Here is a 25,376-nt window from a genome sequence, read left to right on the forward strand (position 1 = left end):
ATGCTTCTCTTTCTTAAGGTCGGTAACCTCTTGCCATGCTTTAACTTCTTCGATCCATCTTGAATATGGTTTTGCTTCACTAAGGACTGGTGGGGTCTTATAATTCGCCATTGTGTTTATTTCAGCAACCTCGCTCTGCTACCATGTTAAAGTAGGTATTTGTAGGAAAAAATTGTTCAGAATTTCAGTCTAATATGATTCACTCACTATTTGTATATACACTAGTATGTTCACTCACTTAACAATGTTCACCATATCATTCACTTGAAAGTTCACTTGAAAGTTCACTTGAATGTTCACTTGAATGTTCACTTGAATGTTCACTTGAATGTTCACTTGATTAAATATATAGTCCAACACTAACTCTCAAAAAGCCCACCAGTGATCCTGTAGAAAGAGGTAGAAAACAAAGTCAACACTAACATTCAGGGGTATTTATCAGGGGGGTAATTGTCTAGGGGGGTATTTGCCCGAGGAGGTAGTTGTCCGGGTGGGTATTTTTCCTTTTTCCGAGGGATTTTGTCCTCGGTATATGTCTGGGTGGTATCTGTCCGGGTGTAGTTGTCCTGGGGGGGGGGTATTTGTATGGGGTGGTATTTGTCCGGGGTAATTGTCCAGTGGGTAATTGTCATGGGGTTATTGACCCTGGGGTAATCGTCCGAGGTATTTGTCTGGGGGGTATTTGTCTGATTGCAGAATCTCTAGTGGCTACAAAATCAAAACTGCTTTAAGGGATGCTTCTTCTAAGTGCTTCTTTTTGTGGAAGTTTCAAAATCCATAGGAATAGTCTCACAGTTAAGTTACTCCAAAGAATCAATCTCATGAAGGTGAGAACTTTGGAAGTATAATCTCCATTATCATTGGGCTTGGCAAGAAAAGAACGTCTGATATTTACGATTTTATAATTCTGGAAGTGTTCATTTAGGATCCCATTTAAAATTTCTTCAAATATTCATCATACATGAATTCAAGACTGGTAAATACTTCCCATTAACAGATTTGACACATGCAAAAATCTTTGAACTTTCTCAAGAGAAGCTAAATGGGAATCCTGCAGCTAATCAGAGTACCTTATATAGGTTCCATACCATTACATCTGTTCTGATCTAACCAATGCAACAATAATTTCCTTCATTTAGTTTTCTGTTGAATATAAACTTGGCAAAAAAGAATAATTAAAGATTTCTTGCGCTGACCATAAATATCTTTAAAACATAATTTGACAATGGAGATTACATATTGCAAGCAGTAAGAATATTTTTATAAGATGGATTAATGAAGATCCTATCTGATAGCTTTTGCTGATTTTTGTTTTTGTTTTGTCAGTGGCATCTTTATTAGGAAACAGTTTGGTTATTGTTGTTACTGATGTTACTGATGGACCTTGCATTGTACACATAATAGTAAATGAAATAAAAAATAAGACAAAAAAGCATTTTAAAGCAGTGGTAAATAAATGAAATGTTTTGAAGTCTCTGTTATGTGTACAATTTCTCAACATGAAGATTAATAGATCACCATCACCACCACCACCACCACCACCACCTCCACCACCTCCACCACCACCACCACCACCATCACCACCACCACCACCGCCACCACCATTACCACCACCTCCACCATCTACACCACCCCTCCACCACCATCACCATCATCATTAAGATTAACTGACTCACAGGAATATCAATACTTGCTCTACTTGCTATATCAAATTGACTTTTTAGTATAGGTGATAAAGAATCTATTGAAGACTTGTTTCCTCTGTAAAGAACTAACAGGCCTTCTTCCGTCAGTACCCGGGCAGCTCTAAGTTTGATATGAGGTTATGAAGTAATGAGGCCTGAACATCATCAATCTGAATGGTGTACTTCACGTCCTTTGTGGTGATTTGTTCCTCTTCCTTTGCTCCCTCTAGCGTGTTGAGGGCACAAACTGCCCTCCTCTTCAAGTTTTCCTGGTCCTGGAAATTATGAAGTAAAGTTTGTTACCTTGTTGATCAATTCAATAACTGTCTTTAAGTAAATACTAACAATGCATTCATTCATTGTTCAAATACTAAAATACAGTAGATAAACTGAATGGGCTACATGGTGTGACTGCTCCAGTGATGCAGTCATTATAATTGTGCACATATTTTCTACAAATAAATGACTAAATGTACATATATATTGTTCATCTTTTAAGCTTGCAAAGAGGCTTGCAGTCTCCAGCAGGATTACAATCTATGATCCCTGTTCGCTCTATATGTGGATGATCTATGATTCTATGTATGATACATGTTTCCATCTAGTTTAAAACAGTAATGGTCAGTGATGTCAGTCCTGCTGTTGTTAGGAACCAAATAATACTGTTTTTGACTGTCTATTTGACTGTACATTTAAAGGTGCAATGACTCAGAAAAACAATTGATCAGTCAGTCAACTGTCAAACATACAATAATAACTACCGTTGAATGTGCATCATCCAAAACATGATACATATTATTTGACTGAAAATTGGATTGTAGGGTTTGATGAGAGCCTTTATTGATCAGGAAGATTTTTTTAATTTGTTTCCTAACCGCTGTGCAATAGCCTGTCCATCTAAATTGATAAAAAAAAATTAATCAGTTTATAGTCAGTAATAAATACAGTTTGTAAATCATATTAAATCAAAGGGAATTTAGATTTTCTGAGGAACCATTTTCAAACTGATTGAATTGTGAGTTGGTAACATTAACACTACATTGCAGAACTTTTCATGTGACATCCAAAGAAATCACAAATTGAAATTAAGATTACCCAATTTACTAAAATTTTTGAAATTTGTTGTTTATTTGCATAACAAGTAATATGTCTCTAACTATCCACCAACTACATTAAGTGGGATGTTATACCTATTCTAGGGTATCAGCAAGCATATCTCAAATATGAGAACTTTCCCATCTGATACATCATGCTCAGAAATTTACTTGCACAACATTAATTTGCAACGCAATCTAATGAAAAAAAGAAACATGTTTTACAATTGACAGTACCTCTATGGTCAAGTACTGTACATCCATTGACCTCATGAAAAAGTTAGAAAAAGTTAGCAGTCTTCATGGTGGGTAGCCTTCAGCCCCTTCTTAAAGTTAAAAGTAGAACAAACACTATCCTTTATAATCAAATTAAAATCATATGCAAACAGATTGGTGATCATTTTTGTGAGCCAACTACTTAAAGAAATTAACCCCCTCCTAAAAGATTTGTCATGCACAATAAATTTTAGTCCAAAATTCAAGTATAAATTTGCATCCAAACTTTAATGTTTTTCAGATCTTGGCCTCTGTCAACTATTTTACCTTTACTTTACTGACCTCTGCTGGCCTTAGACCTCCATAGAAAATAACATGTTTTTTTAATACTCAAACATTCAATGTACATGTGAAGTTCATAAACAAAGTACTTCTTGATCTATCATGTCTACAAGCCAATGCATCACAGACAAAAACATATGCAGTAGCATTACCGTCACATATGCTTCCTTTGCTTTTGACAGGGAATAAACATCAAAACTGATATACATCAGCACATATTATACATCTACTGATGGTGATGACTAAGCATACTGCATCAACAGAAGACGTATGGTATCGTAGCTGATGGATAAGATATGACATGCACAATACACAAAGAAGGACATGTCAAAGAAACGTTAACTTTGTAAACACAGAGACAAACAAGCTCCCATGGCCCTTTGTTTTGCTAGCAAAATATTCACCATCTCCATTTACCTGTGAACCTGTGCTTGATTGACACACATGCAATAAGTGCATTATGATATTAATATTTAAAATATAGCATGAATTGATATCCTAGCAATATTGCAGCTAGTACAAAAATACATATAATAACTTATACTTGATATCATGAGACATTCATATCCCACCAATCCTATCATAGCTCCTTACCCACAGCTCCTATTTAAAAACGCATGTATAACCCAGGTACAGATTCTGAAGTAAGGAAAATAGAGTAGCATACCTTATACTGCACCAAGTTGTGAAACTTGTATTCAGTGCTAGCTGTCCCAATGCTCATCCAGGGCACATCACTGGTCGAATGTCGCAGTCGAAGCAGATGACCAATACTTTAATGGAGGGTCGGGAACAAAAATGGCAACCGAAGCAGGAGGGTACAGAGGATTCAATGTATGCTGTTTGTACATTTTGTCTATTAATATTTTGCCATGCACTGACCTCTTCCTCCTTCTTGGTGCTGGAAGTTTCTCTATGCTGACCTCATCAGCCAGATGATCCATAGATGGAGTTTGACTGCTTGATGGTACTGCTTCGTCACATATTTTCAGTAGAAACATTTGGCTCGTTGACCACGGAGAAATTGACTGTTATCCTTGTCACAGATAGGTATTTGTTTTGCTTCTCCTAGTAAAAAAAAAAGTCTTCTTTCGGAGGCATATTTGCAGGAAAACTTTTGAAGATGAAAAACATGAAGAACTTAGGTGAAGGTGAAGTTTCCTTAATCAAGGGAAGGGGGGGGGGAGGGTAGGGGGTCTTCAATTTCGAAATTGGAGAGAGAATGACAAGGAACATGCAATCAGCTATCCCTTGTATTTTGACCCAAAACACATACATATGTATAAAAAGTCTTCTTTTGGAATTGATGATGAATACTCACTAAACCTGTATTTGTAACCCTCTCATTTACCAACAACCATGCATAGAAATCACTCCAGTAAAGATTTACTACAATAATTACATACTTTCAAAAGAAAAGATGCAGTTTTTAGTTTAAAGGTCAAGTGACACGTAGGCTTGCCTTTACATAATATTAAACTTAACAATTCTTACATTAAGAAAAACCCAACACCGCGATTTTTGTCCGTCTCCAAAGGGGTAGAAATCGGTAAAAAGTACTATTACATAATAGATTCAGTGACGTCACCGGGAGGGGGGGGGGGGAGCGCAGAAGAGTGCAAACTGTACATGTCCTGCGCAGTGCATTGGGTATGTAGAAATCTCAAACTTCTCGAAAATATTACCTGTTTCAGCAGTCTGTTACAAGAAAGTTAAGATTTGGATTAAGATGAAAAATCACAAATTGATACATAAGACATAGAACAAAACATCCATTGACTTCTTTTTCCATAAATTCCTTGCATTTTCTTCCTATCAAGCAACATAAACTCAGCAAAAATCGGCTAGATTGACTCGTTCAGGGAAAGTCGAAAACAAATGACATCATTTGTTTACCAAGTCGAAAGTGCATGATATTGTCGCATGGAACTGCTTATTGCTACCACATACAGTTTCTATACACGCACTGTAGTACGCTTATATACACAGCACAGCATACACAGCATAGCTTATACATATCGCGAAATGGCTGCTGGTGGCATTGACACACAGTATTTAGATAGCAACGGCGAAGAAGTAAGGGAAATGGAGGACATGGTGGACGATCGTAGGGAAGTTTTTCCCTACATGTTCGAACCGAAGACCAGCGAAGAGGAAGCGGGATCGGACAGCGATGTCGAAATTGATCGTCTTGACGGAACACAATGGTAACCTTGCGCCTAGCGTACTATACTGTATATAGGATAGTTGTGTCACTAGTTAGGCCTAGAACCGATAAATGTTTCCTAACTTTGCTCATACTCTTAGCTAGCCAATTTGTTAATGGGGCAGCAAAATTAACATGAGAGTGCGGTCGAGTTAAGTTAAGGAAGTTACTATTTTCCTTAAAAGTTGTGGCAGCACATGCCCCAGCAACATGTCACACAGACATATTTCATTTAGTTAGTAGATTGAAGGAGCCAATTGGAAGAGTGCACAACAACTTCAGAGGTGGTCTATTATTAATTTCCTAGCAGTTGTTGTGGCAAATTAGTGAAGTTACCACAAATCAGGGAAAGGGTGGGGGGGGGGGAGGGAGAAGGTGGCACCTCACACCAGCTTTTCGTCATTTCCCCTTACGCTTATTTCGCTTATTTCATAACACGATTTTCTCAATCTAGGGAATGGATTCAGAAGTGGGAAAAAGAGTTGGAAACGAGGCAACATCGGCCTGTTTATTTTCCTTTGCAGCATTGTCCCAACAGATGCGAGAACTCTAAGATGAGGCTACCCCCTTCTTCACTTATAATAAGCTTCAATTGTAGACAGCCCTTCAGAGGTTTTTTTTTTTCTATTTTGACATATTAGTATGCCCCAATAATTGAGGCCGGTATGAAGTCATTGAAAATTGGCTCTTTATCATTTGAACTGGTTTTCATTGTTTGCAGGTGTCATTGTGGCCAGTGTGCTGTGATGCCTACAGCAAGGGAGTGTAGATGCTGCAGGGAAATAGAAAAAGTAAGGAATGTGATAGATGAAGAAGATGCTGCATGCATCACCTTACACCCAGGTTTTGAAGCTGTGTGCCTGAACCCATGAGTGCTACAGACATCCTACTACGTGAACCGTCAACAGTATGGTGGCCATGCACAGGAAAATAGCATCCATGAGTAAGTAGAGAATACATTATATATGTTGTATACCCTTATTCATTGCTCTGACCTGCTGTTGAATGATGTAACAATACAGAGGGTGTGCTTGTATTCATAGTTTGATTTTGTTGTGAAGGGAATTACATTAAGATATAGATTTGATCAAGAAAATGTGTGCACCATGTTCAAAACCTGCTTCTGATTAGGACATTTTGTGCAAAAACAAAAACTGTTGCAATGTCCTTGAGGTTAACCCTTATCATGCTGACTGACATAGTAGTCATTTACACTGAGCCACGGAACCAAATGCCACACAAAAAAATGTCCACCATGCTTGGGCATGATCCATTTACAAATTTTAGTTACCGAGATTCAATGATCAGTTTGTGTAAATTGTATAGCTAGGCCTAAAACTTTAGGGGAGGCAGATTTAGGGGCCAATCAAAATTCTGGATATCATATGGAGATTTATTTTAAAATTGACGTCCCCAGATGGCTAACAAGCTTTTGTGTGTCTTCATCTTTCATAGCTGGTTTTCATATGATTATTTTACAGGAAATACAGGCACACAGCATACAGACAACTTGTACGGATGTGCTGGCAGTTTTTAGGGAAGGAGGTTCGTGTTGTTCTTGCATCCTGTGCGGTAAGGAGGATTCGAGCAGCTTTTCCATCTGAACAGTATGAAGGGTTTAAATTACCAAGACTGTGAGAATGTGGACTTTGTATGCCAAGTCAAACTATCATTTCTGCAAAGTTTAATGAAACAGGGTTCAGTCCTGTTTGTTTTGTGGCTGAATGGTGAACATTTTGGAATTCCAGCATACATTTTTCTGGTTCATGGTATTAACTACAATCTTGGATAAAATTTTACATTTTCAAGTTTGGGAAGCATTTTCAAGTTTATGAAGAATAATATAATAATAGTTCATAAAAACATACCATTTAGATAGAGGCATTCAAATCACTCCATTTTGGTCAATAGTCATGGCACAATGCACAGTTGTCAGTCAAGTCTTTGGATGCCCAACTAAAGCGACAGCTGATGCACCTGTGGATACATGGGTCAGGTTTTACCTGACAACTTGTACCTGAACAATTCCAATATATTTTTTACTGATTACAACAAAAACCCTACACCTGTTTGTGCACCTAATAAGATGGATTATGTAATCTTCAGCAGGATGTGTGGTCATTGTCTCAGTAGCTTAACCACTGTTTATGTATTAAAGTAAACATGTGGACAGAGTATTACATCCTGTCCCATCCCCTTGTAATCCATGGTAAAAGAGTGTATAAGATGCAACTTTCACCATTTGTATTCAGTAGGAGATATCCAGCCAAGTGAAGATATAATATACTCTGTTAAATCCAACTATTTGTTTTTGCCTTTATTTCTTGTTCACATACCGCTGTGACAGCTCTACCAGATACAGTATGTATACGCTAATTGAAGTAAAGACTGATGGCCTCACCACACATTCCAGACTGTCCCACAGTGTTGGTGTCAAAATTAATAATGATCCTCTTTCCAGAAAGTGATAGCACCAATTGATTTGCCAGACTAATCTACTATCAATCTTGAAAATTACCTTGAAGCGTCATCCTTGTCATGTTCTGATTCATGGAGTGTAGTCCGGACTACCTGGCGGTTTTTCGGTGTATCCCGATGAGGATGCCACAGCAGCAGACGGACCATCATCGCCACTGTGAGATGGCCCTGGTTGCTTTGATGGTGTTCTTGTCTCTGTTGGTCCAGTCAGCAACTTCAATGGTGGTAGGGGGACCAGTGAACACTGGATTTCTACATGTGTTACATTCACTGAAAATTAGAATAAACGCTTATTATACCACACACATACAGTAGGTTGCTCTTGGACAGGGGTCAGCTGCCTAGATGGTTCACTTGTCTTTTCTCAAGGAGAGCATATCCTCCTACTTTATGTGGCTGCAAAAATATGGGCCACTCACACCATGAGCATTGCAAATGACTTCAGCTTGGTTTCATATAGTGTAACTACAATCTCCCTTTTCTCAGTAACTATAGATGTAGCCTAAAGCCATCAGGTATAGCCTCCTCAACCACTCTCGTCAGGCAGGCGGATATGATGCATAAAATACAATGTATGTTATCCCCTAGTCAGCCTGCCCCGATGTGCAGTTTTAATTGCTATTTTGCTTTCAATGAATACTGTTTCTAAAATTTTGCCCCCTGTACTCACTTCTGCTATAGAATACTCTATAGATGTATGAAAGTTTTCCATTCTTCCTTGTATTACCCTAGCTTATACTTCTCCACCACATTTCCTCCCCCCACCCCTCCCCCATCCATCACTCTATTTATGGGGACCTTTCGGGCGTAATACTGCTGCCTCCTTTTTGTCTGGTAGCTTGCCCCCCATACATGCCTCGATGTTTTACTGGTGGAGATTCCTTGTATCCCGTTCAAAACTGACTACTTAAATCTTTAATGCCTGTCACCACCCTCCCCTCACCCATTTCCCAACTGTTTTGGGGTAATTACAAGCACATGCATAAGATCATGCTACCTTTAGACGGAGATGTACATTCTGCAGAATCCTGCCTTTGTATTTTCACTGCAGTTGGTTGGGGAACAGCTTCTAGATTAATCTAAGTAGTGAAAATTGGGAAAGAAAATAACAAGGAAGTTATGAAAGTTCATTTAAGAAAGCAGTTTGATTTATTTGAAAGCACCTGTCACAAGCATTTTCTCTTGTAACAAAAATTGCAGCCCTACCACCAAAAATGGCAAAATATAAGGATGTCATTTACTGTGCAACATATGAGCTATGACTCTGAGTATGAAGATATGTGGGAGCACATTATTGGGCAAAATGACATGTACCCCTACCAAAAGGGTTACTTCGCTGCGCAGTCGCTGCGACTTCGCTGCGAAGGAATTCCTTCGCTACAAGACTTCGCAGTACTTCACTTTTACTGTGACTTTGCCGTAACTTCGCGACAGCAGAAATATTACTTCGCCGCAGGGTTTTGCTCCTTGCGACTAGTCGCAGCAACATCGCAGCAAAGGAATATGACTTCGCAGGAGGCCCATCTTGTTGTAACTGGTCGCAGCTACTTCGCGGCAAGGAAAGTTACTTCGCAGGAAAGGCCTTCTTGTTGCAACCAGTCGCAGCTACTTCGCGGCAAGGAAAGTTACTTCGCAGGAAAGGCCTTCTTGTTGCAACCAGTCGCAGCTACTTCGCGGCAAGGAAAGTTACTTTGCAGGAAAGGCCTTCTTGTTGCAACCAGTCGCAGCTACTTCGCGGCAAGGAAAGTTACTTTGCAGGACAGGCCTTCTTGTTGCAACCAGTCGCAGATACTTTGCGTCAAGAAATAATCACTTTACAGAAAGGTACCATTCCTGCAACTAGTTGTGGGAACTCAAGTTATTACTGCATGATCATGATTCATGGGCAGGTTTCCCTTCTGCAATTAGCTGTATTTACCACACAGTGAGAAAGCTTTCATAGTGCAGCATAATGAAGCACATAGTGCAGCGGTTCTGCAGTTAACTTATCTTTACAACAAGGAGAAACTTACATACAATCTTACAGACTCAAACTCTACACAAACCAAACAGATATCATACATTTTTTAGGATTTCTTTTTATTGGTTTCAATTAAAGAGCCATCATCTTTTAAATGTTTTAAATTTTCCTGTAGGAATAGAAAATATGTGGTACCACTGAACAAACTGTAATGGTTACAACATGAGGAGAGGCACATTAGAGATTATGATTTCTGTTCTTTAATTTAAATAGGTTACTGTAACAATACATCAAGGCTTATAGATCAGCAATTAAAAAATTACTGATCTTTTCATTTCTTCTAATTCGTACAGGAAACCCACAAATAACACTAAGCAATGCAAATTATTAAATTTTCAGAATCTTAAAAGTAATCTCAAAACTCTGAGAACAAAACTCAGAAAGATTCTTATTCTTAATTCTACCAAACTTCACTGTAGTTTCTGTTAATCAATTAATAGGTTTCAGTTAATAGGTTTAAAATGTTAATCAGGTTCTTAAAATTTGGAAAGTCATTGAGAAACAATCCATACTTCCCTTAAATCTATGCTGAATTTTATCTACAAAACCAGGATGCTGAAACAAGTTTTGAAAGAGGCTCTAGTGTTACATTGAGGAATTTGTTCTTCTCAAAGTCAATTGTCATCCTGCATATATTACAGTACGTTTGGCCATCTTCAACAGAGCTAAAACAGGACCCACAGTAATAATACTCTTGCACTGGTGAATCTGCCTTTTCAAAATAGTTCTTAAACTTATCAAGACTACCAAGGGCAGAGTGAGTTTCCATACAATGGAGACTAATTAGTGCTAGCATATCAGACAGCTGGACATCAGTGATGGAATGCGTAGTTGCAAATGTGAGTATCAGGAGAAGACTTGTTTCTACTGTCATCCAATGTCCTCTATAGATGTATGATGAACCACTCCTGGACTCTGACTCTGACTCTTCATCATCTTCCAAAGGTGAAGCATCACAGGTATCATCGGGCTCACCCAACGTATCCTGCCACTTATCAGAAATGTGACCATCTTGGTCAAGAGTTGCCTGCCAGTTTGTAATGTTCATCAGTTCACTTACTTCCATTGCTAAAGGTATAGATGATGGGTGGATAAGTGTTGTGGGACTTTCATCAGTGCACTGATAATCTGGCTGCAAGCTCTCTACAAAGGACGATGAGCCACCCTCAGTATGGCCAGCCATATAAAATTCAGATAAGGCTGGAGTAAAAGTTACTGACTGAACATTGGATGAAGCTGGTATTTCTCTTCTACGTGGTTGGTTGTACCAAGTAGGCCTAAGTTGGCCTCATGAGTTCACTCTGAAATCAGGAGTAACACTGGGCTCTGAAAATAATATATGAAATGAAGTTAATCCCTGTCAAATTTAAATAATGCAATGAGGTGTCATATTATATGCGCAATGAAGTGTCAATGTTCAGCTTAATTTTGACATGACGCAACTATCCTGGGGGTCTGAGGTGCATCATACAGTTGATAGGTGCATTAGGCCTAATAGCAGACACCACATGTTATGATTAAAACGCAGAGTTTATTGACTGAGACATAAAGCCAGGGCTAAGATTGTGAATTCATGCTGTTTAATCTAGCACGTCATGTCTGCAGGAGGGGGGGGGGGGGGGCTGTTGACTGGCGTGATTATCATTCCGACTTGCTGTGGCCATTGACCCACCAACAGGCTAATTTCAATTGCTGACTAGGCTTTCTATAGGAATTGTACTCACCAATATTTGTTTGCTGGAAATAGTTTGCTGTAAGTTCATTCCGAGTCGTTGATTTTTGAGAGTAGATCTACAGGGAAAAAAAGGGTACAATGACACTGTAGGTGTAGGCACAGAAATAAGTAATCAGCATATGCAGCCAATGGATACTACTTTAATCTTTAATTATTAGAGTTAGTAAAATACTCTAAGACCTAGGCTACTACTTACAAGCATTGTAGTACCACTACTAGGCCTCGCCCTAACTGTAGCATAACATAGACTTGACCCTCCTAGCCTATAGGCTATTTCTGTAGCCTACACTGACTGTGCATGAAGGCATATAGTAGCCTTACTCATAAGCCCCCCCCCCCCCCTACTAACTAGTAGTATAGTCAGTATTGCGAAGTTCGCCATACTGCGAAAATCGGCCACCCTTAAGAAACACACGATTTCACCATGACAACCTATAGCAACAGCCAATTTCACGAAAAATTACGAAGCTACAGTTATTTTCTCTCCAAAATGACCCGTGTGCAAGAAATTACTTACATATTTGTCAATAAAATGACGAAAGATCTATGAAGTCTGTTATAATTACTGAAAAAGCAACAGCGCCACCAATTTTTACCAGCGCCACACTGTAGGTTGCGTGGCCGAAATTCGCAATACTCTAGCAAGAAATACCAGTTCCACAATCACGAAGAATTTTCTTGGAAAACAACGTGAAAACAGTTTGCAGGAAAGAAAGTTTGGCCGTGTATCGTACTAAAACACAATTCTCCCACCATATGAAGTATATTTTCTGGTGATTTATACCAGAAGATTTAGTTTTGGGGTGTTTTAAGTCTTAAGTGGGCGAACTTCGAAGTCACCATCCTACTACCACACTAGCCTAGATTGAGCGTTACTAGAATTAGTTTTCAAGTAGTTCGATGGGATCGTTATTACTTGGCTTGGCATCTCCAAATAAAAAATGATTAACCACTTACTCCATCATGTATATCAATCGAATGCTGCAGCCTGCCGGGAATGATAGTATTTAAATAAATATAGACCGAATAGTGACTGTACTACTACTGTAGTGAGTGTAAAATTATTTTCACGTCTCGTGCAACTGCTCATGATACTACTACCAGCACGGGAACTTCTAAAACAGAACGACGACTGTTGTGTAAATTTGAAGTAAACAAGTCTACACAACAGGTTACTGTTTTTTGTTGTCCATACAATCATATAGGTTGGCTGGTTTCAACCAGGTTTAAGTACGCAGTAACAAGTTGCTAGAAAGGATCTGATAAAAGGTGATATACTTACAACATCTCGTACAGTTTGACAAAGGGATACTGAATCGAGTTGGTTTTAATGTCTGGATGCGTGATTCCTTTTCATTCCATTTCATTCATTTTTCATCTACACGATTGAATTTACATCATAACCAACAACGTAAAAATGTACAAATTGAGTCAGATGTTGTCTATTAAGATGATTGGCCAATCAGAAACTGCGAACGCTTTCGATTGCGTAACAATCCATCTTTCAAATACAATACCGACTGTATCGACATTCAGATTCTCTAGCTCTCTCGACTTTTAGGTTTCTTACATGAATTCTTTATTAAAATTCTTTACGAAATACTCAATACTTTGGACCATTGTTCTGTGGAATATATTTATATTTTTGAACAGAAACCAAGATTTTCTGTGACTTTGTTAACGTTTTTACTTTGCTACAGTAGGTTTTCACGTTACCTGACTGAGTAGCCTAACTTAAACTTAGTGCGTAGGTTACTGTTAGTATTGGTGTTAGTAACGAAGCAAACCTAATCCAGCTTTCTTGCTTTTGCATAACTGTTAACGTCGAATAAAATGCAATTTTCAAAAGACGAAGTGGATACAATTGCTAGGGATTTTGGGCTGCCATCTTCGCTTGGAGGTGATTGCTAGCATATCTGCCTTTTCTGGTTGATAGACAGTCAATTTGGTGTACAGTAGCCAATGGATGACGAGGGACAAATCTCAATGGCCTTTGGGGGAAAATTCCGGGCATTTTATACAGCTTCAGAAACATATGATGCATCGTTTGCTTATGGTGGTAAGTTCCAGTCAGCTAAAGGATATAAATCGACTATAGCCTTGCTAAGCCTAGGCAGTATAAAGTAGTGATTTTAGCCGAACACAGAGTAGGCCTAGGCGGCATGCATCAATATTATCACTTCAGGGACTCATTTACAGTATTTCAGTGCAAAGAATCCTGAAGTTAACTTTAAATGTTAAAGCCTATAGCATGCCTGCTTGGAATGTAATTTGCCCATGTCTCAAGGGGTATAACTAAGCTACTGTAACTAGTTGATTAAATTCACTATCAATCTAAGTTCCAGTTCCAAACAAACCAGCCAGTGAACTTTTTAATTGGAACCATGGTTCAACCACAGATATAGCACAAAACAATTGAGTCTGTACTGTCTTTATATGACAGATGTGAAATGGGATAAATATGCTATGCTAAATATTGAAACTGTGTTCCTCTAAGATGTGAAGATATTGCCTGTGTTTCTGTTGTGGTGGTGATTAAATAAAGATAGGCCTAGTATGATTCACGATACTAGATCCAATACGTTTTTTTTTTAGTTAAATTGAAGTTTGCAAACTGAGCACTTGAGTTTTCTTAAAATGTAAATGAAAATATGATATTTTAAATATCTCACAGAAAGAGAAAGTTCTTCAGTGGTTTCCTGATATCCGCAAATTTTCTCTCAACATCTGCTTTGAATAGCCATTCAATCTTCGCCGATCTTCATTGAATAGCCAGTTATAAGCCAAACACAAGTTTGGCGTATTTATTTATTATCTTGCATATAAATGAGTCAACAGCACCAAATGTGAAAGTCCCAATTGTTGATATCTAAAACTAGATTGACCTGTATGCATGGAGTACCCACCCTCGGGATAACTCCATTTTTAAGGGAAGGCTGGCACTTGAGTTTTGATCAAGCTAAAAACGTCTTGACATAGATATCAGTGAGTACAGATCAACAGATTCTGCTCAGAATTCGCTTGCTACAGTATATTTCTTAACAGAACTTGGGTTGATGAGTGTTAGGGTTGAGGCGTGTTTAAGTGTCCAGAAGTGGTATTCCAAAAATGCCATGAATAATATGTTTAATTTGCAGAGATCCAGATTGCTTCTAATCAGTTTGTTGTTATTTTTTTTTCTTTCTTTTAGGTCATTTTGAGTGATAGGGAGGATGCGTCACCACATTTGGAGGGACTTGTCAACTGCAATGTTGCCATACCAGCTGCTTGGCATAGTACAGTACCCTTCTCTCCAAGTCTCAAATCTAAGGCTCTCCTTGTAAAGAAAATGATGGATGGTTTCTTTGAGCCACAAGATATGTCAAAGGGGAACAACTCATCCTGCAGATGGAAGCTATTAGATGTAAGTTAGCAGAGTTCCCACATATTTTAAAGGAGGTTAGGTAGTTGCAAAAAAAAAAACATTTGACATAAATTCTGTACAGCTTCCTCCAAAATCAGCTGTAAATATACATAATGCAAATATTTCCTGTGAAACTGGCACTTCAGTTTCCTTGCTTGCATAGTATAAGGAAGGATCTGGAGAGTAATGGCTATAAGCATAGAGAATAGACTTATAATTACTCTCAAATGTCATATCCACAATGAAAAAATTCAGCAATTCCATGAGTATTGAATAATGATAAATTGCAAAGGATACTTATTGGTATTTGTCATTAACCTGAGGGAAATTTGCCTTTCTTCTCCAGTGTATGGTGGCAGTGTACTGAAGATCTACTGTATGCTGATGTCACAAAGGCAATCAACAGCAAGTGCAGCAGAGCCAGGAGACTGATGAAGAAACTGAAGTGATGCTGACATGTTGGGGATAATGGGAGGGGGGGCAGAGGTAAATTAGAGTAGACAGTAATAATATAAGAAGCTTTACAATTAAGAGTATAGAACTAAAAATAAAGTAGTTTAGACCTACAAAGTTCTTCTGTCTTATTATTGTTGCAAGCACCTCTCCAGGAAAGTCGCCGCAAGCCCTTTCCTTGCGAAGTCGCAGCAAGCTCCTTTCCTGCGAAGTAGCGGCAACCCCCTCTCCTGCGAAGTGGCCACAAGTCCCTCTCCTGCGAAGTCGCCGCAGGCCCCTTTCCGGCGAAGTCACCGCAACCCTGTCTCCGGCGAAGTCGCCACAAGCCTCATTTGCATGTGAAAAGTGAAGTCGCGGCGAGGTCGCTGCAAGCCTCTCTCCGGCGAAGTCGCCGCAAGCCCCTTTCCTGCGAAGTCACCGCAAGCCCCTTTCCTGCGAAGTCGCCGCAAGCCCCTTTCCTGCGAAGTCGCCGCAAGCCTCATTTGCATGTGAAAAGTGAAGTCGCGGCGAGGTCGCTGCAAGCCTCTCTCCGGCGAAGTCGCCGCAAGCCCCTTTCCTGCGAAGTCGCTGCAAGCCCCTTTCCTGCGAAGTCGCCGCAGGCCCCTTTCCGGCGAAGTCACCGCAACCCCCTTTCCGGCGAAGTCGCCACAAGCCTCATTTGCATGTGAAAAGTGAAGTCGCAGCGACTGCGCTGCAACTAGTTGCTGCGAAGTCGCTGCAACTGGTCGCGGCAAGGGCCTTTTTTCGACAGGGGTAAACATCTGATGCTTGTTATTCTGGATTTTTCATGATGTACCACTGATTAAAGTTTAGTTTGCCCTAGCCTACGCCTAACTTTATCGTCGCCATACCTATTTTAGAGCCTAACTAACTGAACGAAATAATAAGAATTAGCATACAGTTACCATACAGTACTGGAAGTTAGTAATAATACTAAGTTAGTCCTTGTAGTAGGCCTAGGCCAGAAAATACACTTACTCTTTTCTGATCCAGCTTCGCAACTTATACTGTAGCCTGCTTGTTTCTATATCTCCTCGAGATTTGAAGATACTTTCTCCAAATAGAGAAGGAACGGCATTGTCTTGTAGACGGCAAGCTGTTGGTGTTTCAAGTCCAAGTTGCGTGGATAGGCAATAGGAAACGAAACTTTAACTAGTGAAGTGCGTACTGCACACATAAGATTCGGTTGAAGGTCCAAGCCAATCTTTACTTAGGCAGCTAGGCTGGCTGAGTGCACTGGTACTAAGCTATCGCTGTATACAGTGTTTGACGAACACGAAACTTTCTTGTACTGTTGTGCACCCATTCTCATATGATATTTTGTTTACTGTCCGTGACGTATTGTTTACTGCTTTGATCTCGGTTAGCATATTAGGCTCATCTAGTTTTGGTAACATTGGCGGTTCCCCCCGTGACGCCATTCTCTTACGGGATTAGCTTGGTTATTAACTTAATTAAAACAGCAAAGAAACAATCGTGGAACTCCAAATTTGGAGTATAGGGTTTTGATATGTAGTTTCTCAATTTGTGCAAGTTTGAAGGAAAATCTGTTACGTGTCACTTGACCTTTAACAATGAAATTTGGTGTGCACAAAGTTTTCAGTTACTGTAAATGCTTTGTCTTTATACAACTGTGTTAAAGTCCACCAATATCGAACAAATAGCAATGTACAGGTAAAGCACATGCCAACAGATTATTTATCCTTCAACAGACTATTTGGTTGAATGAGATCAAAATAGCAATATACAGATACACAAACATGCACCAAAAAATGTAGACCATTCCAGTAATATGTTACATGTATATATCCCAGGGTTGTAGTGAAATTTCTGTTTTGTTTGAAATCAGGATTCTATCAATTGAAGCTATCATGTGCACCAAAAGTGAAGTTATTGTATGGCACACACAAGTGGTTCCTTCGCTGCAGAATCACATGAATATGTTTTTATTTTTTATTAATTTGAGTCCAAAATGCATCACTGGACAAGCTAGCAACTCTATCTACAATTCAACATATACAAACATAAACATACAGTATCTTTGTCTCATGGATCAGTGACAACACACTGTTTTCACTTTCAAATGAAAGTGGTCAATGGGCATTCATACAGAAGCTACTGTATTGTGGTTGACTGGTTGTTCACATTCAAAATGGAAGACTAGTTTGTTGTTTTATTGAAAACTAGTGATCAACCACTCATCAAAATGCACTAATAAGCAACCCTTTTTCATTCCCCAGTGAATGAGGTCGCCAGGGGAAAATCCTGTGGCGACTAGATCTTTATTTTTCCCAAATTCTGGTTGCCCACCCCTACCAAAAGGGTTACTTCGCTGCGCAGTCGCTGCGACTTCGCTGCGAAGGAATTCCTTCGCTACAAGACTTCGCAGTACTTCACTTTTACTGTGACTTTGCCGTAACTTCGCGACAGCAGAAATATTACTTCGCCGCAGGGTTTTGCTCCTGCGACTAGTCGCAGCAACATCGCAGCAAAGGAATATGACTTCGCAGGAGGCGCATCTTGTTGTAACTGGTTGCAGCTACTTCGCGGCAAGGAAAGTTACTTCGCAGGAAAGGCCTTCTTGTTGCAACCAGTCGCAGCTACTTCGCGGCAAGGAAAGTTACTTCGCAGGAAAGGCCTTCTTGTTGCAACCAGTCGCAGCTACTTCGCGGCAAGGAAAGTTACTTCGCAGGAAAGGCCTTCTTGTTGCAACCAGTCGCAGCTACTTCGCGGCAAGGAAAATTACTTCGCAGGAAAGGCCCTCTTGTTGCAACCAGTCGCAGCTACTTCGCGGCAAGGAAAGTTACTTTGCAGGAAAGGCCTTGTTGCAACCAGTCGCAGCTACTTCGCGGCAAGGAAAGTTACTTTGCAGGACATATGCAGGCCTTCTTGTTGCAACCAGTCGCAGATACTTTGTGTCAAGAAATAATCACTTTACAGAAAGGTACCATTCCTGCAACTAGTTGTGGGAACTCAAGTTATTACTGCATGATCATGATTCATGGGCAGGTTTCCCTTCTGTAATTAGCTGTATTTACCACACAGTGAGACAGCTTTCATAGTGCAGCATAATGAAGCTCATAGTGCAACGGTTCTGCAGTTAACTTATCTTTACAACAAGGAGAAACTTACATACAATCTTACAGACTCAAACTCTACACAAACCAAACAGATATCATACATTTTTTAGGATTTCTTTTTATTGGTTTCAATTAAAGAGCCATCATCTTTTAAATGTTTTAACTTTTCCTGTAGGAATAGAAAATATGTGGTACCACTGAACAAACTGTAATGGTTACAACATGAGGAGAGCTGGCACATTAGAGATTATGATTTCTGTACTTTAATTCAAATAGGTTACTGTAACATCAAGGCTTATAGATCAGCAATTAAAAAATTACTGATCTTTTCATTTCTTTTAATTCGTACAGGAAACCCACAAATAACACTAAGCAATGCAAATTATTAAATCTTTAGAATCTTAAAAGTAATCTCAAAACTCTGAGAACAAAACTCAGGAAGATTCTTATTCATAATTCTACCAAACTTCACTGTAGTTTCTGTTAATCAATTTATAGGTTTGAGTTAATAGGTTTAAAATGTTAATCAGGTTCTTAAAATTTGGAAAGTCATTGAGAAACAATCCATACTTACCTTAAATCTATGCTGAATTTTATCTACAAAACCAAGATGCTGAAACAAGTTTTGAATTTGAGGCTCTAGTGTTACATTGATGAATTTGTTCTTCTCAAAGTCAATTGTCATCCTGTATATATTACAGTACGTTGGTCTGGCCATCTTCAACAGAGCTAAAACAGGACCCACAGTAATAATACTTTTGCACTGGTGAATCTGCCTTTTCAAAATAGTTCTTAAACTTATAAAGACTACCAAGGGCAGAGTGAGTTTCCATACAATGGAGACTAATTAGTGCTAGCATATCAGACAGCTGGACATCAGTGATGGAATGCATAGTTGCAAATGTGAGTATCAGAAGAAGACTTGTTTCTACTGTCATCCAATGTCCTCTATAGTTGTATGAACCACTCCTGGACTCTGTCTCTGACTCTTCATCATCTTCCAAAGGTGAAGCATCACAGGTATCATCGGGCTCACCCAACGTATCCTCCCACTTATCAGAAATGTGACCATCTTGGTCAAGAGTTGCCCGTCAGTTTGTAATGTTCACTTACTTCCATTGCTAAAGGTATAGATGATGGGTGGATAATTGTTGTGGGACTTTCATCAGTGCACTGATAATCTGGCTTCAAGCTCTCTACAAAGGATGATGAGCCACCTTCAGTTTTGCCAGCCATATAAAATTCAGATACTGTAAGGCTGGAGTAAAAGCTACTGACTGAACATTGGATGAAGCTGGTATTTCTCTTCTACGTGGTTGGTTGTACCAAGTAGGCCTCATGAGTTCACTCTGAAATCAGGAGTAACACTGGGCTCTGAAAATAATATATGAAATGAAGTTAATCCCTGTCAAATTTAAATAATGCAATGGGGTGTCATATTATATGCGCAATGAAGTGTCAATGTTCAGCTTAATTTTGACATGACGCAACTATCCTGGGGGTGTGAGGTGCATCATACAGTTGATAGGTGCATTAGGCCTAATAGCAGACACCACATGTTATGATTAAAACGCAGAGTTTATTGACTGAGACATAAAGCCAGGGCTAAGGTTGTGAATTCATGCTGTTTAATCTAGCACATCATGTCTGCAGGGGGGGGGGCTGTTGACTGGCGTGATTATCATCCGACTTGCTGTGGCCATTGACCCACCAACAGGCTAATTTCGATTGCTGACTAGGCTTTGTATAGGAATTGTACTCACCAATATTTGTTTGCTGGAAATAGTTTGCTGTAAGTTCATTCCGAGTCGTTGATTTTTGAGAGTAGATCTACAGGGAAGAAAGGGTACAATGACACTGTAGGTGTAGGCACAGACATAAGTAATCAGTATATGCAGCCAATGGATACTACTTTAATCTTTAATTATCAGAGTTAGTAAAATACTCTTAGACCTAGGCTACTACTTACAAGCATTGTAGTACCACTACTAGGCCTCGCCCTAACTGTAGCATAACATAGACTTGACCCTCCTAGCCTATAGGCTATTTCTGTATCGATACTCTCCTACACTGACTGTGCATAAAGGCATATAGTAGCCTTACTCATAAGCCCCCCCTACTAACTAGTAGTAGTACTACCACACTAGCCTAGATTGAGCGTTACTAGAATTAGTATTCAAGTAGTTCGATGGGATCGTTATTACTTGGCTTGACATCTCCAAATAAAAAATGATTAACCACTTACTCCATCATGTATATCAATCGAATGCTGCAGCCTGCCGGGAATGATAGTAAAATAAATATAGACCGAATAGTGACTGTACTACTACTGTAGTATAGTGAGTGTAAAATTATTTTTCACGTCTCGTGCAACTGCTCATGATACTACTACCAGCACGGGAACTTCTACGACGACTGTTGTGTGAATTTGAAGTAAACAAGTCTACACAACAGGTTACTGTTTTTTTTTGTCCATACAATCATATAGGTTGGCTGGTTTCAACCAGGTTTAAGTACGCAGTAACAAGTTGCTAGAAAGGATCTGATAAAAGGTGATATACTTACAACATCTCGTACAGTTTGACAAAGGGATACTGAATCGAGTTGGTTTTAATGTCTGGATGCGTGATTCCTTTAAAAAATTATACTCCATTTCATTCATTTTTCATCTACACGATTGAATTTACATCATAACCAACAACGTAAAAATGTACAAATTGAGTCAGATGTTGTCTATTAAGATGATTGGCCAATCAGAAACTGCGAAGGCTTTCGATTGCGTAACAATTCATCTTTCAAATACAATACCGGCTGTATCGACATTCTGATTCTCTAGCTCTCTCGACTTTTAGGTTTCGTACATGAATTCTTTATTAAAATTCTTTACGAAATACTCAATATTTTGGACCATTGTTCTGTGGAATATATTTATATTTTTGAACAGAAATCGAGATTTTCTGTGACTTTGTTAACGTTTTTACTTTGCTAGGTTTTCACGTTACCTGACTGAGTAGCCTAACTTAAACTTAGTGCGTGGGTTACTGTTAGTATTGGTGTAACGAAACAAACCTAATCCAGCCTTCTTGCTTTTGCACAACTCTTAACGTCGAAAAAAATGCAATTTTCAAAAGACGAAGTGGATACAATTGCTAGGGATCTTGGGCTGCCATCTTCGCTTGGAGGTGATTGCAAGCATATCTGCCTTTTCTGGTTGATAAACAGTCAATTTGGTGTACAGTAGCCAATGGATGACGAGGGACAAATCTCAATGGCCTTTGGGGGAAAATTCCGGGCATTTTATAAAGCTTCAGAAACATATGATGCATCGTTTGCCTATGGTGGTAAGTTCCAGTAAGCTAAAGGATATAAATCGACTATAGCCTTGCTAAGCCTAGGCAGTATAGTTAAGCATACAGTATTTTAGCAGAACACTAGTAGGCTAGGCCTAGGCGACATGCATGACTATTATCACTTCAGGGACTCTTTTACAGTATTTCAGTGCGAAGAATCCTGAAGTTAACTTTAAATGTTGAAGCCTATAGCATGCCTGCTTGGAATGTAATTTGCCCATGTCTAAAGGGGTATAACTAAGCTACTGTAACTAGTTGATTAAATTCACTATCAATCTACAGTAAGTTCCAGTTCCAAACAAACCAGCCAGTGAACTTTTTAATTGGAACCATGGTTCAACCACAGATATAGCACAAACCAATTGAGTCTGTATTGTCTTTATATGACAGATGTGAAATGGGATAAATATGCTATGCCAAATATTGAAACTGTGTGTTCCTCTAAGATGTGAAGATATTGCCTGTGTTTCTGTTGTGGTGGACCCTAAAGAGTGATTAAATAAAGATAGTATGATTCACGATACTAGATCCAATACGTTTTTTTTAGTTAAATTGAAGTTTGCAAACTGAGCACTTGAGTTTTCTTAAAATGTAAATGAAAATATCTTACAGAAAGAGAAAGTTCTTCAGTGGTTTCCTGATATCCGCAAATTTTCTCTCAACATCTTCCTTGAATAGTCATTCAATCTTCGCCGATCTTCCTTGAATAGCCAGTTATAAGCCAAACACAAGTTTGGCGTATTTGTTTATTAATCTTGCATATAAATGAGTCAACAGCACCAAATGTGAAAGTCCCAATTGTTGATATCTGAAACTAGATTGAGCTGTATGCATGGAATACCCACCCTCAGGATCACTCCATTTTTAAGGGAAGGCTGGCACTTGAGTTTTGATCAAGCTAAAAACGTCTTGACATAGATATCAGTGAGAACAGATCAACAGATTCTGCTCAGAATTCTCTTGCTATATTTCTTAACAGAAATTGGGTTGATGAGTGTTAGGGTTGAGGCGTGTTTAAGTGTCCAGAAGTGGTATTCCAAAAATGCCATGAATAATATGTTTAATTTGCAGAGATCCAGATTGCTTCTAATCAGTTTGTTGTTATTTTTTTTCTTTCTTTTAGGTCATTTTGAGTGATAGGGAGGATGCGTCACCACATTTGGAGAGACTTGTCAACTGCAATGTTGCCATACCAGCTGCTTGGCATACTACCCTTCTCTCCAAGTCTCAAATCTAAGGCTTTTCTTGTAAAGAAAATGATGGATGGTTTCTTTGAGCCACAAGATATGTCAAAGGGGAACAATTCATCTGTGGTAAAGCTGTTTCCCCTGCAGATGGAAGCTATTAGATGTAAGTTGGCAGAATTCCCACATATTTTAAAGGAGGTTAGGTAGTTGAAAAAAAAACATTTGACATAAATTCTGTACAGCTTCCTCCCAAATCAGCTGTAAATATACATAATGCAAATATTTCCTGTGAAACTGGCACTTCAGTTTCCTTGCTTGTATAAGGAAGGATCTGGAGAGTAATGGCTAAGCATAGAGAAAAGACTAATAATTACTCTCAAATTTCATATCCACAATGAAAAAACTCAGCAATTCCATGAGTATTGAATAATGATAAATTGAAGAGGATACTTATTGGTATTTGTCATTAACCTGAGGGAAATTTGCCTTTCTTCTCCAGTGTATGGTGGCAGTGTACTGAAGATCTATGCTGATGTCACATAGGCAATCAACAGCAAGTGCAGCAGAGCCAGGAGACTGATGAAGAAACTGAAGTGATGCTGGCATGTAGGGGATAATGGGAGGGGGGGGCAGAGGTAAATTAGAGTACACAGTAATAATATAAGAAGTTTTACAATTAAGAGTATAGAACTAAAAATAAAGTAGTTTGGACCTACAAAGTTCTTCTGTCTTATTATTGTTGCAAGCACCTCTCCAGGAAAGTCGCCGCAAGCCCCTTTCCTTGCGAAGTCGCAGCAAGCTCCTTTCCTGCGAAGTAGCCGCAACCCCCTCTCTTGCGAAGTCACCACAAGCCCCTCTCCAGCGAAGTCGCCGCAGGCCCCTTTCCGGCGAAGTCACCGCAACCCCCTCTCCGGCAAAGTCGCCACAAGCCTCATTTGCATGTGAAAAGTGAAGTCGCGGCGAGGTCGCTGCAAGCCTCTCTCCGGCGAAGTCGCTGCAAGCCCCTTTCCTGCGAAGTCGCCGCAAGCCCCTTTCCTGCGAAGTCGCTGCAAGCCTTTTTCCTGCGAAGTCGCCCGGGACCCTTTCCGGCGAAGTCGCCGCAACCCCCTTTCCGGCGAAGTCGCCGCAAGCCTCATTTGCATGTGAAAAGTGAAGTCGCGGCGAGGTCGCCGCAAGCCTCTCTCCGGCGAAGTCGCCGCAAGCCCCTTTCCTGCGAAGTCGCTGCAAGCCCCTTTCCTGCGAAGTCGCCGCAGGCCCCTTTCCGGCGAAGTCACCGCAACCCCCTTTCCGGCGAAGTCGCCACAAGCCTCATTTGCATGTGAAAAGTGAAGTCGCAGCGACTGCGCTGCAACTAGTTGCTGCGAAGTCGCTGCAACTGGTCGCGGCAAGGGCCTTTTTTCGACAGGGGCAGAATGAAAATGTGATAGCCACTTTGATATGCTAAATATTAGTACAAAAAACACTAGGCCTAGGCTCAACATCGAGTAGCACTACTGTCAGTACTGAGACTACACTAACGTTGAGCTTTAAAGCTAGTAGTTAGTACTGATGAAAGTGGCTAGTAGTACATTTTGATTTTAAAATAATGACATAGGCTAATGTATTTTATTTTCTAGCAAAATGTGTACGGTGAAAAAAATCTTACTTTATGTTAGCTAAGCCTAACCATCTGTTTATTCGCTGAAATTGTGACTCAGTTATAAGATATCATAATTACTGTTAGATTTCATAATTATACTGTTACGCTCGACCACATGGTTGCCTAACATCACACTACGTCAATGGGGTAATCTAGCCTAGCCGTCTGTTTATTAGCTGAAATTGTGACGCAGTTAAAAGATATCCATGGAATACTTTCATTATTGCTGTTAACTTCTACCACATCGACCACATGGTACCCTAACACCACACTAAGTCAATGGGAAATCTGCCTAACCATTGGTTTGCAAAAAAAATATCACACTTTGCGTAGGATTAGGGTAATAAATTAGGAACCGGGTAGTACCGCATTGGGCGGGTACCTTCGTTATTTTTGTAAAGCATTGGTGAAATTTTCAGTTGCAAAAACTGATCGCCACAGTATTATAGGGCTGGCGACTAGCATTAATTTTTCCAGAAATTCTCATC

The 25,376-nt window shown here is 39.5% G+C and overlaps 3 long non-coding RNA genes across 7 annotated transcripts; all 3 read right to left on the minus strand.

The window, feature by feature from the left end:
• Positions 1-271: 271 nt before the first annotated feature.
• Positions 272-16,599, minus strand: LOC139963034 (uncharacterized). 5 transcript variants are annotated; one of them, XR_011791486.1, is made up of 6 exons: positions 16,392-16,599; positions 9,019-9,337; positions 8,062-8,291; positions 4,005-4,405; positions 3,017-3,102; positions 1,829-1,960 (listed from the first exon to the last, which is right to left on the minus strand). It is a non-coding gene; the product is annotated as an uncharacterized lncRNA (long non-coding RNA). The 5 variants fall into 5 exon arrangements; XR_011791485.1 differs by having other exon boundaries at positions 3,017-3,105; XR_011791484.1 differs by adding an exon at positions 272-387 and having other exon boundaries at positions 1,677-4,405.
• On the minus strand, positions 10,080-13,835 carry LOC139963033 (uncharacterized). Its single transcript, XR_011791482.1, has 2 exons — positions 11,766-13,835; positions 10,080-11,367 (listed from the first exon to the last, which is right to left on the minus strand). It is a non-coding gene; the product is annotated as an uncharacterized lncRNA (long non-coding RNA).
• Positions 16,600-19,416: 2,817 nt separating the features above from the next.
• LOC139963032 (uncharacterized) lies at positions 19,417-22,049 on the minus strand. Its single transcript, XR_011791481.1, has 3 exons — positions 20,958-22,049; positions 20,476-20,542; positions 19,417-20,086 (listed from the first exon to the last, which is right to left on the minus strand). It is a non-coding gene; the product is annotated as an uncharacterized lncRNA (long non-coding RNA).
• Positions 22,050-25,376: the final 3,327 nt, after the last annotated feature.

The sequence above is a fragment of the Apostichopus japonicus genome, chromosome 21, assembly GCF_037975245.1.
Source record: "Apostichopus japonicus isolate 1M-3 chromosome 21, ASM3797524v1, whole genome shotgun sequence".
Taxonomy (NCBI): Eukaryota; Metazoa; Echinodermata; class Holothuroidea; order Aspidochirotida; family Stichopodidae; genus Apostichopus; species Apostichopus japonicus.